At 41.1% G+C, this 13,368-nt stretch overlaps 1 protein-coding gene across 1 annotated transcript in view; it reads left to right on the top strand.

Moving 5' to 3' along the window:
• znf507 (zinc finger protein 507) overlaps nt 1–13,368 on the top strand; it is an 83,409-nt gene that overhangs the window by 57,662 nt on the left and 12,379 nt on the right. Inside the window, exon 5 of the mRNA XM_077713931.1 lies at nt 11,211–11,284. The gene's annotated coding sequence lies outside the window, so the exon portion shown is untranslated. The remainder of the gene's footprint in view (nt 1–11,210; nt 11,285–13,368) is intronic.

The following is a 13,368-nucleotide window of genomic DNA, read 5'->3' as shown; positions in this document are numbered from 1 at the left end:
GGCGTATCCAAAAGGTTTTTTTTGGTGGGTAAAAATGCTGATCCTGCAGCAGCTAATTAACAAAACGAGCTTTGTAGATGGCGGCTGCGACCGAAAAAGAAAAAAAAGAAGTGCTTCTTCCCCTTTAAGTCATCTGGTATGTGAACGCAGCACTTCTAAATGGAGTCTACAATCAAAACAAAGTCTTTACTTTTCTTCTCCTCCGATTGGTCGCCGCGATCAAAGCGCATGTTTAATTGGGGTCTATTTCTTTCTTTTCCTTTTTTTTATTATGCGCTTTTTTCTCGCCGACTCGGCTTTTCTACCCTTTGCGGCATTTTATTAATTTTTTTTACGTTCTCGTTGCAAGGAAGTTGTGGGGGTAAAATAGCGATATGCTAACACTTTAGGGCACCCTGTCGTTGGAAAAAACAGTTCACGGGGGGAACGGATCCGGGTGCGAAGGGGGGATGCTGGAGCCTAGCTCAGCCGGGCTTGTGTACAAAAATGGTACTGCAGTCGGCCTTAGTATACTCACGAGTTTGACAAGCAGGTTGCCAGATATGCTAGCTCAGCCAGGTGGGAGACACCAAGCCAATCACAATGAGACAAACAACTCATCGTTTATAGCTTGGGAGAAATTTAGGGTGTTAACGCAGCTAGCCTAGCCAAACCGGAGTTCCCGGAGAAAACCCACGCAATTCCCGAGAGAAAATCCAAACTCCACATAGTGGGATCTAACCCACGACCCCAGACCTGTGAGACAGAGGCGCTAATAACTCCTCCGCCATTCTAAAGACCCCATATTATGTTTTTAACCCCGCTCTTCTGCGATTGGCCGGCAGCCGATTGACGTGGCTGTCCGTAGTTAACGCCATAGCAACGAAAATAGACAAACAAAAGCAGATGCTCAGAGGTGCATTATGGGAAACAGGTGGCAGCGAGCACAGGCGGTAAACAATGTGCCGGCGGCCAATTAATTAGCGGAACAGCGCTAATTGCCGGCAATTATTTGTGTGATTACAGGCACCTTTAAACATTCGCACACGTGTGCACGCAATTTTGCCGCGTAGTAGCCTATAATTATTATTTTACCCTTAAACACCATTTTTTATTGTATGTGCACATACTATATATAGCTAATAATCTTTTTAATCACTTACATACACTGAAATGCGATTAAAAAGCCTCAATATACATTTTTATAATAGCAATTTGAATATTTTATCTGCAAAATACTCTATTTGACAATTGTGAACATAATACTACTTATTCTTTCAATGTAATTTTTTTGTATCGCAAATATAGGTCAAATTTTATTGATTTAAAACTATATTTTTGTTGTTTTTCAATATTTGTAATGTAGTTCTGATCCAACAAACGATGTTTCTACGACAACAAAACATGATTCTGCATGGCAACGTACTTATCTGGCAACCCGCCTATCGTACATCGTGAGTATGCTGATCCTGACCGCAGTACCACTTTTGTCCACCAATCTTACGTAATTGCTAACAAACATAACAACACATAAAGCAACTCAGCTTTAACATGACAAAAGCAAGATAGAATATATATTATAAATAAAAATATTTTATCCTTTTTAATCCGATTTTATGTTTTCAAACAAAAGCGTAGCCGTCACGATGTGATAAAAGAATAAAAAAAATGAAAGTGTTCATCTCTCTATTAGTCACCCAGTATAGAAATATGAATAATAAATATTCCTGTTGACGTGGGAACATGAAAGCAATCTTGTAATTAGCATTTGATTTCAACTTTGGAAACCATATGAGCTTATGGGTGAAAAAACCTGGGTCATATTTGAACATATTTCCATAATTAGCATTAATGATAAAGAATAGGCTTGATGCCATGACATGTGCACTCGCTTGTGTGTCATCTATAATTCATGCCAACATGTTTTGAAATGAATATTCCAAATAAGAGGAGGCCCCATGTAGATGATGGGGCGGGGCGGGGCGGGGCACAGGAAAAATGTAAAAATGTAATTATGTCGTTTGTACATTTTATCTGTTCCAATGTTCTATTGTTGGATATCATTTTTTCAACCCAATTGTGACTTTTAGACATGGACGCCAAATATATCAACAGTTTTGTTAGAAACATTTAAATTATATTATATTAAATTAAAACAATAGAGGTACTACTGAGAAAATTGTAAATTAAAACAATATATAGTATTTTGGGAGCTTTTCTTCTAAAAATGTTTTAATCCATGAGAAAAGGGGTAAGTGTAGAATATTATTTAAGAAAGAAATATTAAAAAATAGTATTTACAGTAATCCCTCACTATTTCACAGTTCAACTTTCGCGGCTTCACTACATTGCAGATTTTTGCAGAAATGGCTCGCAAGCCATACATGGCTTTTTGGATGGCTGCATATGGCTCGCGAGCCATACATGGCTTTTTGGATGGTTGCATATGGCTTGCGAGCCGTATATAGATCTTTGTATGGGTGCATGTGGCTTGTGAGCAATATGAGGCTTTTTGGATGGATGGATATGGCTTTTTGGATCGGTGCCTCTGGCTTGTGAGCTGTATATGGCTTTTTTGGACCAGTGCATATGGCTTACGATTTGTATATGGCTTTTTGGATGGATGGGTGTGATGCTCGCGAGTCGTATATACCTCTTTGGCTTTTTGGATTGCTGCATATGTCTCGCGAGCCGTATATGGCTTTTTTGGATAGCCACATATGGCTTTTTGGATCGGTGCATATGGCTCACGAGTGGTACATAGCTCTTTGTATGGATGCGTGTGGCTCGCGAGCCATATGTAGCTTTTTGCAGGGATGCATTTGGCTTTCGATCCATGTTTGGCTTTTTGAATTCCTCCGAACGCAACATTCTGATTTTTAACTTCTTGTGCGGCCGACACGTCTTTTTTCGAGTCATTTGACTAATAAAAACTTGCCGCCATTGTGGAGTTTGGACACCGTGTATGTAAAGCGGCACAATAAAAGCGTCGTCAGCTCATTAATCTCACTTCCCCGCCCGGCAACACGTGTGCCGCAAATTGTTATCATTACTGCGAGGCGACAAAACAAGCAATCTTTTGAGGCGTTATGAAAGTCGGCCCAGCCGTTTTCATAACATCTCCCTCCTCCTCGTCCTCGCCACAAACGCAATCACCGTCATGTCGAACTTTTTTGGGGGGCTTTGAACGCAGCGCCGCCCAATAATCCAAATGTAACCCGATTGCAGAAAACACACCAAAACAGAAAAGTGGGGGTCTCGCATTAGATGCTAGTCGAGCTCAATTTCCGTGCCTTTGTTTGGCTTTTTTTTTTTTTTTTTTGCAATAAAAGCTCGCAGTCTTTCTTGGCGGTGGCGTCTTCATCAAAGTGTCACTCGCCATTACTCGCCTGCCGTCTCAAAACGGCGGCAAAACTTTGCGTCCCACTTTCTTGCATTCTAATACACCATGCTGCTTTCACTGTCTTACTTTTTACCAGTTATTTCCAGTTAGCTTAGCTTAGTTAGCGATATTTTTTTATGGTCAAGTTTTATTTCTATATTTATTACTTTTTTGTATTTTAGCATGTGTATATTTGTAGTTATACTTGAATTTTGGCTATTTTATTTATTATTTGTATTGGTCCGGGTTGCTAAATAAAGACGACATAAACTGAGGCTGCTACCATATTCGCTGACACTAGATGGAGCCCTTCTATAACATCGTATATACGTAATACCATTTTTGCAATATCTTTAAGCGTGTCAGCTTTACAGTTCTAGGGTCTTGGGTTTGAGGCCAGGTTGGTCCTCACTGTTTGGAGTTTGCATGTTCTCCCAAAGCTAGCATGATTGGCTAATTGTATCCTAACTCATTCTTAGCTATGATGGGTTGGTTGTACTTTGTCTTTTAAGCTGTGTGTGTTTGTGTAAAAATACTGAGGTCCAATTTAGGCTCATTTAAAATTATAAAACTTGTAATCATTAATTTCCCGTTTGCGGGGGTGTCGTAGCCTACTCAGCCAACTTTAGGCCGGAGGCTGAATTTTTTTTTTGTCAGACTATCGGAGAAAAAAAACATTTCATTTTTGCTATCCAGAAAAGTGCTTTGATTGTTGATATGGAGTTGGAAATGTGACTTTTGCGAGTAGTTTTGTTGGGGAAGGCCGAGGAAGGACGGCAAAGTCCTTGCGGGCTGTCAGCCGGCCGGCGGCGCCCATTTATCATGTGATCTGCGGCGCGACGGACGGGCCGCTATCAGCTATCTCGTATTGATCCGTCGGGCCGTCGGGCCTTTTCTCTGTCCTCCGCCACGTGCCTCCCATGGAAGAAACAATGCATAGCAAGCAGGCGCCCAGACATTCGCTTTGGAGGGAAGTAAGGGGGCGGGGCCTCCAGTCGCCGCGTGGAAACCAAAAAGGAATTTGACGTGAAAAAGATGACGGTTGAACAATGGTGCGCTTCTGTTAAATGCAACTTTTTATTCAAATCTTAGTATTTACAGATTTTTTTAAATTGGGAAAACAATTCTAAAAAATCTAAAAAAATAAACATTTAAAAATTAAACTGAGTATTTTAGTTTATTAACGTTTAAAAAAACATTTATTTTTTCTAATTAAACAAATAATTTAAAAAATTCCCCTTCTAAAAGCAATGTAAAAAATAACCCCTAAAACATAATTTTAATCCTAAAATGAGGTTACAATTCACAAAAAAACATTAATTTCTCCTCATTAATTATTCAATGGAATAGAATTAAAAATATGGCCTGTTTTTTTTAATTAGAAATTAGATTCCAACTTAAAACATCAGTCAATGTTATTTGCGTTTTTTTAAAATATAAAAGTTATTTTAAAAAGTCAATAAAGCAATGTATCAAGCAATCAGCAAAGCTGTCAATCACTCAATTCATCGTGGAATCCTAGTTGGCTCCTCCCCTAAATAAAACCATAACAACCAGGTATCCCAGGACCAAAACAACACGCCCCCGCCTTAATCCTACTTCCCCTATCCAAAACCCCTAACCCTTCTTGTCTGATCCACTTGACATTTTTTTGCGGAATACCTCTCGCCGTCGACGTGTACTCGTCTCCGGGACCCCGAGCAAGCGTGGCGATAGCGATCGGACCAGATAAGACGCTGGCGTCACTCCTTCCTTTCCCAGACGAGACGTTTAGCCCCGGCGCCTGGCGTCACGTCGGGAAAGACGCTAAAGCTCGACACCTTCCCTAGGGAGCGGATCAAAACGTCGGCTTTAACGTCGCCAGACGTCGAGCCTTCATCCCGAAACGACTCCACGTTGACTCGATGGCCGTCGAGTCAACGTGGAGTCAAATAAGCGAGCGCTCGCTTATCGACGGCGGGCCATCCGCGTTCAACGACAAAATTATTTCCTAATGGGGTGAGGGCAAACTTTGTTATTTTTCACCCGGGGTAAATCATAGTCCGTCAAATACGGTATGCGGAAATTCTAAATGAAATAATATAATGAAAACATAACAAATATACACAATTATAATTCAGACTGGTGATCTGGTGGTTAGCACGTCGGCCTTACAGTTCTGGGTTCGAATCCAGGTCAGTCCACTTTCCTCTGGGTACTCCGGCACCCCCTGCGACCCCTGTAAGGATGAAGCAATTAGCAATAGCAATTAAAAATAGCAAATAGCAACAGAAATAGCAATTACCTATACCAATTATTAATAGCAATTAGCAATACCAATTTACAATGAAGCCGGCTGGGATAGGTTCTGGCACCCCCCGCGACCCTTGTAAGGATAAGGCAATTAGCAAGAGCAAATAGAAATAGCAATAGCCATTAGCAATAGCAGTTCACAATAGTATTTAGCAATTGCATTTAGCAATAACATTATCATTTAGTAATAGCATTTAGCAATAGCAATTAACAATAGCAATTCACAATAGTATTTAGCAATAGCATTTAGCAATAGCATTATCATTTAGTAATAGCATTTAGCAATAGCAATTAACAATATTAATTAGCAATAGCAATTCAGAGCTAGCTTCCATCTATGCGGACATGCCATTTCGGACCACAACATTTAAAAATTATTATGGCTTCCTAACCCAACACCTGATTCCTAAAATTAAGTTACTAAATTAACCAAAACATCTCACTTTCTCCTGCGTAAAATTCCAGACTTTTGCCGCGACTGGCTTTTTTATTGAAAGCGCGTACATCCCCGTGACGTCCAATCGGAAAAGATGAATGAGAATTTCGTGGGTTTTTGACCTCCAGAAAAGTCCAAGCGAGGTGGCCGCCAAACAAACGGCCAAATGGGGCCACGTACCGACGGGAAGGAAGGAAGTGGGCAAGGTGAATGGGAATTAGCCGCCAGACCTTCAAGGCTGACGTGAGTGGACGCCACGAGTGTCCTTTAAATTGGAATGAAGTGAAAATGTGCTTAGCCAAGCACAATTCCAACACCACGTAGCGACCGTTTCTTTAAGTAAACAGTCGAGGCGGGTCAGCGGCGGGTGGCGGGTGATTCTTCAAAAACAACCCCTGCAGAAAACGACTTGGTTTTAAAAATACTGGCTAAAAATATGTAGCGGCTTTGGCTAATTGACCTTAAAGTTGCCGGGGTCAAAGGTCAAGGAGACGTCGCAAAGTGCAAAAGTGTGACAAAACATATTTTTTATTTTTATGTTTACTCGTTGGCTGCCATTCATAGTGATATACATTGAAAACTACATTAAAATGTTGGTTGGCGCGTGTGGCTCGCAGTTCTAGGGTCGTGGGTTTGATCCCAGGTCGGTCTTCACTCATTGGAGTTTGCTTATTTTCTCTGGGCTTGTGTAGGTTTTCTTCAGGTGCTCCGGTTTTCTCCCATATTCCGCAACCTAGCATGCTAGGCTAATTGTATGCTAACTTGACCCCTGGTGATTGGTTGTTTGTCTCCTGGTGCCTTGCCATTGGCTGGCTAGCAATTGAAGGTGTTTGAATTCAGACCCTTGTGAGGATAAGCGGTTCAGAAAATGAATTGATAAAAAAATGAATATGTTTAGGCACTGTGGTGCCCATGTGTCAAAGTGGCGGCCCGGGGGCCAAATCTGGCCCGTTGCATCATTTTGTTCGGCCATTCATCGGACCATTTTAGATATAATATTTACATTTTTTTTAAATAAATGGATTAAAAGAACTGGATTAAAATCCCTGAATATTCAGTTTTTCATCCATCTGAAACCATTTTTATTTTAGCTTTTTTTATATTTTTAGTTTCCACAAAAACTGATTTAAAAAATGACAATTATTGATTAAAAAGAGGGAAAATCAGGAAATGTAATATCCATCTCTACTCTTCATTTGAATTTGATCCCAAAACATAAAGTCGCCACTCATCATTGACTTTCCTGGGCCACACAAAATGAGGTGGCGGACCAGATTTGGCCCCCCGGGCCGCCACTTTGACACATGTTTGTTTTCTACCGACCCCTGCATGATCTTGTTATCATTAGAATTGCGACTACATGCCGATTATATGCATTCTATGTTTCCTATATGTATTCATTGATACATCACATACCACTATACCTCCTCAATAGAAATACCAATCATTTTGATCCCATTTAATTCCCCTACTTTTTCTCCGCCCTGACCGTCCGTCGAATATCCGAGAGAGCGACCGGTCGGTCTCCCCTGACACGCTGCTAGAATATTTACGTTGCGCACACCTGCTCTTAAAACCCTCTGCGCGCACCAGAGTGGACAGGCCACCCTTTTATTTTTTGATTCATTTTTTTCTTCCCCCGGCGCGCACAAAAAAAAATCCTCATTGTGCTGATAATGAAAATGTGGATTCAACGTGTGTGTGTGTGTGTGTGTGTGTGTGTGTGTGTGCGCGCGCGAGTGCGAATCCACCTGACAGTCCAGTGTCTGATTATGGAGGCACTTTAGCGTTATTAATATTAATGCTACTCCATTTTATTCAGGACGTCTGCCTGCCACTCCGACGACCAGCGGCAACAGCACTTTGCCGCTTTAAATGGCGGCTGCTTGACGCAAAACGCACAAGTGTGTGTGTGTGTATGTTAATGTGTATATGTGTGTGTGTGTGTCTCTTTAGCATAAATGTCAGGAACAAAGAATCCTTCTAGTCCATTAGCGCCTTCCAACACCAGCAAGCTAGCTTGAAGCTTCTTCAATCCGATGAAGTCTCTTGACCTTTAATGGGGAAAATATCCTTTAAATATCATCTTCATAATTCTTTTTTTGCGTTGAACAAATGAAACATGGAAAACAGTGAGTTAAAAGTCATAAATAACAATGGTCAAGGGTTGATGGATGGTGGGTTTTATTGGGTTATGCTGGTGTGATGTTGTGTGGGTGGTGCGGTGGTTAAGTGGTTAGAAGGCATGCTATGCATTTTGGGGATGGAGGGTTTGATACTTTGCGACTCTACTCAGTGGGATTTGTCTGTTCTTGGGATTGTGTGGGTTTCTTATGGGTTTTCCTCCAAAATCCCCCAAAACACGCACGCAAAGCTAGTTGTACGCCAAATAGACGCTAGCTATTAGCGATTCATCTAATTGTGCTTTGTCTATTGGCTGACGAGCAAAGTGGGCTGGGATAGGCTTCAGCACCCCCTGCGACCTTTTTGAGTGCGTTTTCGGTGGCCATTTTTTACATGATCGGAAACTTTTTGCATTCAAGTTTAATAGGGAATAACGGACAAAACAGGCATCTGTTATTGTCATATACGAACCATTTTTTAGGATCACTGTGTCAAAGTGGTGGCCCGGGGGCCAAATTTGGCCCGCCGCGTCAAACTGAATATTCAGGGCTTTTAATCCAGTTCTTTTAATCCATTTATTTAAAAAAAAAATCTAAATATTATGTCTCTATTTAAAGCGGCCGCGAACCAACCCGAGTCTGACAACCTTGGTTTAGCCTAAAAAAACACAACATAAGCTGTTGGTAGTCAGAGTGAACAAAATAAAAGACTTTATATGTGGCAGGCCCAAACAAACTGAAAAAAAATTGCCACTTTTATTGCGAAAAATTGAGGGTATTGAAGTCAGCACTTTGTCAGCAAAGATCTGCAAGTTAAAACTGTGAAACCTTGTGAAGTTCTCCCCATTTTTATTCTTCTCGTGAACAAAAAAATATAACAAAAAAACGTCACAGTCTGGACAAAAGTGGTATGGGCCGAACACCCCCCCGAAACGTGACAAGTTGACTTGAGAGCGGTGCTCAGGGGGGCTTCGTCATTTGATATCTTTTTAATTAACGCTATCCCACTCAGACGCTTGAAGGAGGCAAATACAAAGATAGCGACACGGCTAGATACTTAGCTTTTGACAGCTCTAATTAATGGGGAAAAAAAGAAAGAAACGAGGGTGCTGAAGGATTCATTAAGGTCGCTCGCTGACTTGCTACATCAAACATTCTTCTTTGGACTTGGTATCATCCTTTTTTTCCGCTCAAAACATGCTTCTTTAAACTTGGTTTCATCCGTTTCCCCCGCTCAAAACTTTTTCTTTGGACATGGTATCATCCGTTTATTTTCCCGCTCAAAACTTTTTCTTTGGACATGGTATCATCCGTTTATTTTCCCGCTCAAAACATGCTTCGTTTAACTTGGTTTCATCCATTTTTTTCTTCCCCCGTTCAAAACATTCTTCTTTGGACTTGGTTTTATCCGTTTTTCTTTTCTTCCCCGTTCAAAACATTCTTCTTTAAACTTGGTTTCATTCTTTTTTTTTTCTTCCCCCGCTCAAAACATACCTTTTCGGACTTGGTTTAATCCGTTCTTTTTTCCCGCTCAAAGCCTCCCTCTTTTGTGTTAAGGGACGAGCGGACAATGGCGAGAGAGGGAAGTGGATAAAAGAAGAATTAAAGCACTGAAGGTGTGTATTTGTGTGTGTGTGCTGGCACTTGACAACAGGGGAGATGAATGACTTTTTACCTCTGGACACTGGGCCTTAATGAAAGCCCTGGAGGCCAAACAATGGCGTTCTCACACATGCGCAGCAGTAGAAAGCAGATGTCAGCGTCGCTGCGTTCAGGGACAGTCGGGAAAAGAGGGGATCGGGTCAAAATGGAGCCGATATCAGCACTTTGTTTTGACAGGATTCCCTGTTCAAATAGGTTAGGCATTTCTTGCCGTCAATGGTGATGAATAGGTCGACAAGGGTGAGGGAATTGTGAAGATTTTAAAGTTTGTGAATGTATATGGTTTTTGGAAACTTTAAAAAGTAGACTAATGAAAAGTAAAACCGTTATTTGTTTCCAGAATGCAGCAAGGCATGCTGGGTCACGGCCGGTCCATGTCGCCTGCTCGCTCGCCGTCATTCTCAATTTAAAAATAAAAATGTATCTCCGCCGTCGTATATGAATATGCAGACGCCTCTTTTCCATGCAGGTAAAATGGCCGCCGGGCGACGATAGCCGCATGTTAATTATAATCAACCTCTTGTATATTAAATACCACCAAAGTCAATGAGGAAAATGAACTACTGCTTTTCATCATTTGAATGAGACTCCTTCTCAAATCCTCTCTTAAAATGTGTATTTTGTAAGCGAAACAATACATAATATTCAGATGAAATGTTATAAAATGTCATCTTATTATCTCATGTGACTGTCATTACTTTAAGGATCAGAAAGGGGACTTCACTGTCTTGGTGGCAAACAGCGCCTTCTATAGTTTAGACTTGGAATTGCAGTGTCTAAGACTAGGAAGGCCTCTTCATCTTTTTGTCATGATTGGCTGCAAATGACGTTGATAGACGTCAAATCTTCCAATATGCTACGAATATACATTCCTTTTGTACTAGTAGATGTCCAAATTTATCTGAAGTGGGGAATCTGGCAGCTATGAAGCGAACCCATAGTTTTTACTTTTCTTACAAGTTTAAATTTCAATTTCCCCCTTCCCTTTCACGACGTAACTCATTTAAATCAGCGTGAATGTCACCGGTGGTTGAAATTAAAAATAAATTTAAAAAGGTTTTCTGAGTATTAATATCTGGCTAAAGTAAAATTGGAGTGACTTGGCGTCCGCCTACTTGAGTCCAATTAAATTGGAAGTGGTGCTGCCCTTTTGCTGGTGTCCGACTGACAAATTAAAGCAAAAAAATGAAAGGAAATAATGATATTTTTAATAATCAGCGCTGCTCCATTTGTCACACAAATGTGGTTTTTACAGCAGACCATATTTAGAAATGTTCTCATGAAATCCGCTTGAACTTTACCTGCTAATTGCAATGTCCAATTTCTTCATTTTTAGAATCGAGCCGTTGGATTGGACATCCATCACCGTCAATGGCACTGGAAGATGAGCATCCATAAAAGACATCTATGGTAGGCAATGAGTTCAATTTGACTTACTTTCTCGTCATTTTAGGGCACTTTCAGGTCATTTTCTATTAATTTTTGATCAATTTCTGTTGCTTTTTGATCAATTTCTATTAATTTGGGAATTTGTAAAAGATCAAGCAATATTCTTTTACGGAACAATTGAAATGTTGAAAATTTTGGTTTTTGAACTTACAGTATTTTCACGACTATAAGACGCACCGCATTATACGGCGCGCCGTCGATTAATGACATTTAATTTTTTTCCATATATAAAGCACACTTGAAGAAATTGTAAGACTTAAATGCGCCTTATTGCCATGAAAATACGGTACTTAGTCTTATCCATTCCATATTCCATTATTTTAAAAGTAGTGTGCTTACTTCCTTTAATGCTTTTCAAGAACTAACTATTGGAAAAAGGAAACTATTTGTTAAATACAACTTGGAAAAACAGTCGCAAAATCTGAAAATTCTGGGAGGGGCTAATAAAAGCCCCTCCCAGTCAAAATGAATAATCCGGCCCATTTGATATCTAGTTGCCGCCAATCAAACGGCCTGTTTTTACACCGGCAAACTAAACATTCATGATAAACCACAGCCAGAAAAATGACCAATCTCAATTTAGCATGCGATTGACAGACTTGGGCGGAGTCAATACGTCCAGTCTTTCCACACGCCGTCCTTCCCGCCAAGCCACGACGAGTCGGACTCTGGCAAACGTATCCGAGTCGGAATGCGAGTCTCGTAACGGCGCTTGTAAACGTCCAATCGTTGACGTCTTTGCCGCGTCCCGTTCGGGTCGGGGGTGATTGACGACACTTTTATTAGCCTTGTTTATGGCGTCCATATGCGAGCTAGCGTAGCCATAAACAGTCCATTAGGTCCGAGCGCCAGAGAGAAAAACATAACCTTAGCACCTTTAGCGCCCCACTTTATGATTTAGTGTATGCAATAAGAACAGCCCTTCTCTTCAGTGTGTGTGTTGAAATATGCATTTGATATTTGGAGGTGCGCAGGTGGGCGGGTCAGTCGGTGGGGCGTCCGGACTTTTTATGAGACAGCGCTAAAATGGATGCTCCAATAAGAGGAAAGTCGCCAGGTGGGAAACGTACTACATTTAGCCAAGATGGCCGACATTTACGCGGGTCCTTTTTATTTGGATTATATGCCTGATCGGAAATTAAAAAGGACAATATTAAAAAGTAGATTTAGACGCTGATAGACGTCCGATGTGTCCGGTTATACACCCCAATAATATAAACAGATAAAACTCAATTTGATGTCTATAAATAAAAAAAATATTTTCATCGTATTTTGCATAAGATGCATTTTTTTTTGAATTTGTATACATACATGCAGGCAATGCCTTTTAGGAAAGTCAAATTATAAATTGATTTATACAGTACTCAGAAATAGCACGTGCAACAATTTTTCTTAATATTTCCCCTTCAAATTAACACATTTGTACCCCCCTATTAAAACCACAAATCCAGAGCTCAAAATCTGAACCAGGTGGGCGACTTATACACGAAAAATTCTCAAATTCAACCATTTTAAGGCTTATAGGCATCTAATTCCCCAGAAAACATGTTACTTTTGTCATTCCGGAATACACCTGATGGCGGAGTTCACGGTCACCGCACCACCACCATCGACGAGGGGGGTTGGCGTTTGTTGCGCGTGCCCTGATTTGTAAGCCGATTTGTTCCTTTATTTCCCCTGGCTGTACATAGGCGGTCGGTCACCTCGCTTGTACACAAACACACACACACACACAATCACACATAAACGCACACACACACACACACACACGTGTGTGTAGTAGATGCGATTGGGGCCTCCCCGAGGACAATCTGTTGTGAATCGCATTACAGCCATTTCCCATTCTGTAGGTGGCGGAGCGGCCCCGGCAGAAATCAAATATTTATCACGTTGTATTAACCCCCAACGCAACACCCCCACCTCACACTCACACACACACACGAGTACCGACGCGGTCCCGATGTTTCCGCCGCCGCCACGGCGGCTCCGCACTGAATTCATTATCCTATTAGGCCATCGCTCAGACGCGGCGAACGGCGAGCAAA

This window comes from Stigmatopora nigra, chromosome 3 (genome assembly GCF_051989575.1).
Source record: "Stigmatopora nigra isolate UIUO_SnigA chromosome 3, RoL_Snig_1.1, whole genome shotgun sequence".
NCBI classification, from domain to species: Eukaryota; Metazoa; Chordata; class Actinopteri; order Syngnathiformes; family Syngnathidae; genus Stigmatopora; species Stigmatopora nigra.
The sequence above is the reverse complement of the archived record's forward strand: the minus strand, read 5'-3'. Positions and strand labels throughout refer to the sequence as shown.